The sequence below is a fragment of the Suncus etruscus genome, chromosome X (assembly GCF_024139225.1).
Source record: "Suncus etruscus isolate mSunEtr1 chromosome X, mSunEtr1.pri.cur, whole genome shotgun sequence".
NCBI lineage: Eukaryota > Metazoa > Chordata > Mammalia > Eulipotyphla > Soricidae > Suncus > Suncus etruscus.
Genome location: NC_064868.1, coordinates 65,019,730 through 65,023,815, shown reverse-complemented (window position 1 = coordinate 65,023,815; position 4,086 = coordinate 65,019,730). Strand labels below are relative to the sequence as shown.

The 4,086-nt window shown below is 38.9% G+C and overlaps 1 pseudogene; it reads right to left on the bottom strand.

Moving 5' to 3' along the window:
• Positions 1-534: 534 nt before the first annotated feature.
• LOC125998879 (calmodulin-like) lies at positions 535-2,530 on the bottom strand (annotated as a pseudogene).
• Between the last annotated feature and the right edge of the window lie 1,556 nt (positions 2,531-4,086).

Genomic DNA, 4,086 nt, shown 5'->3' with positions numbered 1-4,086 from the left:
ATGAAGTATAAAAGTACCTTTCTGTGAATGGTAATATATAGTAAAAATATCAATTTTAATATGTTGGTTTTTTAAGTCAACTAGCTAATACATTTAAAACTAACAACCAAGAACTAGAACCCATTGAATTAAGATTTTTAATTATTTTCATTTTTCTTCCTTTTTTAATACAAATGCTTGACTGTGCTCAATTATCAAGCAGCATGCATAAAAAAACTGGCCAATCCTAACAGTGTAGTAATAATCATTAGAAAATGGAAAAAAAGAAAATGGAACTGTGCAGAGACGACTAATATGTGTTTCCTTATCATTAAGGTAGTATAAGCATTTATATCAGAAAATGGATGTGTAGGTTCAACTTTAGGGAACAGGATCACCAACCAATACATGCAGATTTTGTGTGTGTGGACAGAAGGTATTTTTTACATTCAGTTTTGCTATATAGAAACAGAATGTGTAGATGAAAAATTTTTGCAAGTGGTAAGTATTCAATTTGATTATTCTAGATGGGGGAAAGGAGTTAAAAGTATGTCTTCATTTTGCAGTCATCATCTATGCGAATTATTCATTGTTGACCTGTCTATACCCATTGATATCTGCCCCTCTGATTATCTCATCTATTTCCTCCATCTATTAGGTTTTCTAGTTTGTCATGACTTGGCGGAGCTCAGCTGTGCTGATGTAACCTCTACCATCCTTGTCAAACACTTGGAGTACTTTGCGGATTTTCTCTTTACTCTCTGTATCTTTCATTTTTCTTGCCATCAGAGTCAAAAATTCTGGGAAGTCAATTGTGCCATTTCTGTCAGTGTTCACCTCATTGATCATATACTGCATGCCGCTAAGCTTTTTTTGGGTTCTGAAACAGTGACGTTATTACAGTTCCAGGCTCTTTGGTTGTGATGGTGCCATCACCAGCCTTGTCAAATATGCAGAAAGCTTCCTTAAATTCAGCAATCTGCTCTTCAGTCATCAGATCAGTTATGATGTGAGTGAACAGAGAAAGAGCAGAGGGAATGAGGGTGACTGCACCAGCGCAGGGGCTGTGATGATGATGAGGCCTCCATGGTGGCACTGCTGTGACACTGCTGGTGCTAAGTTTTGGGGTGCTCTCATTGTTAGGCCAACTCTACTGCTGCAATTGTCACTGCCACTGCTACCACTGCTGCTGCTACAGCCACCAGCACCATTACTGCCATTGCCACCTGTGCTCTGTTCCCACTGTGAATAATGGCACCATGCCCGTGAGACTCTCAGCTCCAATGCCACATTTTGTGGTTTCTTTGAGCTCATTGAACATCCTCAACATTTCTCCTCTAAATTTATTATCAGACCAAATAGTTGGTTAATACTATTTGAGTCTTCAAAACAACCATCTTCATTCACCAAGTGTGGGAGGTTGTTTTGCTTTATCACTGTTTCCTTTGCAGTGTGATGGTTTCTTAGGTGTTACAGTGTGGTTGATTTACTAGAAAAAATCACAGCTTCAAAGAGAAACAGAGTGGCTGTGTTCTTCTTTGAGTACACTGACATGGAGATATATTGGTTATTCTGAGTCACAAAGAGGACCCAGATGCCAGTTTGTGTTCATTTTTCTTGGGACAGTGTGACTGGGCAAAAACCATATAGTTTGTGTGGAATACACGTTTTATTGTCCTGGTGCTTAACTTCTTCACAGGAAGTGCTGGCCTGGGATGAAATTGGTTCTTTTGATTCAATGGAGATCCTCTTACTATTTTGTCTTCCTCAGTTTCTTTGTTTGTTTTGGTTTTTGGGCCACACTTGGTGATGCTCAGAGGTTACTCCTGGCGATGTGCTCATAAATTGCTCCAAGAAAGGTACCATATTTGCTGGCGTATAAGACGACTGGGCGTATAAGTCGACCCCCTAATTTTGCAGTTAAAACATAGGTTTAGGCCTATATTCGCTGTATCAGACAGAACGTTCCTGTGCTGCATGTGTTCCTGTGCTCATGTACCACAGTGAGACAATCACAACAAAGGTTCAAAGGTTATACTGTAATAGATTTCCTCTCTGACTCTGGCCAATCTGAGCAGGCTTTTTACAGTGTAGATTCAGGTCCAGAACATTGTCTAATTTGCATGCATAAAAAGCCTGCTTGGATTGGCTGAGTTAGAGAGGTGGTCCGAGCAGCCTTGCAGTGATTGGTGCAGGATCAAATTGGAAAATTCATTTTGTGGCAATATTCAGACAATTTTTGTTTAGCAGCATATTGAAACATTTTTAGGATATACTCGATGTATAAGACGACCCCCGATTTTTGGTTGACTTTTTTTTGTTTCAAAAGTCGTCTTATACGCCGGAAAATATGGTAGATCCTTTGTCTGTGAAGGCAGGTGAGAGGAGTCTGCCCCTGCTGTGAGATTAACAACTGGGAGAGACTGAGGGGACCTATTGCCTTTGTATGTTTCTCTACTTTCCTGTTTCCTGAAACTCCTGAGAGGGCCAAGAAGGGCGCAGCAAAAACTGTCTCCTGGAGGTTCCAGAAGAGCAGGGCTGCCTTCTTCATGGCTGTGTGCTCTGAAAAACATGGTAGCTGTACTGAAAACCTCAATGAAAAGTCTCTTCAACAGGGTAACATCAGCCAAGGACAGAATCAGTGAACTGGAAGATAAAATGCACAACAACTACATACAGCAGAAGAGATTGGAAATGAACCTTAAGGCAAATGATCAGACAATGGAAAATGTACTCAAAGAATGTGAACAGATAAAAATAGAAGTCTTTGATAAACTCAACAGAATCAACATAAGAATCATTGGAGTCCCAGAGGCCCAGGAAGGAGATCCATAGAAAGAATCAATAGTCAAAGACATCATCACAGAGAAATTCCCAGAGCTAAAGACTGCATGCAATCAAATCCTGCATACCCAAAGAGTACCAGCTAAAAGAGACCCGAGGAAACACCCCAAGACACATACTAGTCACAATGATGAATCCTACAGATAAATGAATTAATGAAAGCAGGAAGATGAAAAAGAAAAATTACATTCAATGGAGCACTCTTATTATTTACAGCAGACATGTCTCAAGAAACTCTCAAGACAGAAAACAGTGGTGGGATATTGCGACAAGACTGAATTAAATGAATGCTTCACCTAGAATACTGCACCCAGCCAGACACAAGTTGAGGTTTGAAGGAAGGATACATAGACTCATGGATAAACAACAGCTCAGAAACTTTATAGATGCAAAACCAGACTTAAAGGAAAAACTGAAAGGTCTACTTTAAGACAAGACAGACCAACAAACACACCAAATTTATACATAAAGATGACATAAATCCTATGACAACCATCTCCCTCAATGTCAATGGACTAAATGCACCAATTAAGAGACACAGAGTGGCTAAATAGATCAAAAATTAAATCCAACCTTCTGCGACCTACAAGAAACACACCTGAATAGTCAGAACAAACATAGACTCAAAATAAAAGACTGGAGGAAAATCATCCAAGCAAAAAAAAAAAACCTTAAAAAAGCTGGGGTTGCCATATTAATATCAGACTGCACAAATTTTAGACTCAAAAAAGTTGTAAGGGACAAAGATGGACATTTTGTACTAATCAAAAGATATGTGCAACAGGAATAAATCACACTACTAAACATATATGCATCTGATGAGAGACTAGCAAAATATCTAATACAATTACTGACAAGTTTGAAAGAGGATATCAGTAATAACACAATAATTGTGGGAGACCTCAACACGGCCCTGTCAATAATTGATAGGTCATCCAGATTGAAACCCAACAAAAATATACTAGTCCTGAAAGGAGAAATGAAAGAAAGAGGCCTAGTATATATATGAAACTCCATCCCCAGAAACCTGGATACACATTCTTCTCCATTGTACATAAATCATTCTCCAGGATAGACCACATGCTGTCACATAAAACATACCTCCATAAAATCAAGAGGATAGAAATTTAACATACTACTTTTGCTGACCACAAGGCTCTGAAGTTAGATGTGAACTACAAGGGACACAAAAGGAGAAGTTTAACAACTGGAAATTAAACAGCTTGCTACTGAACAACCAGTGAGCTCGAGATGAAATCTAAG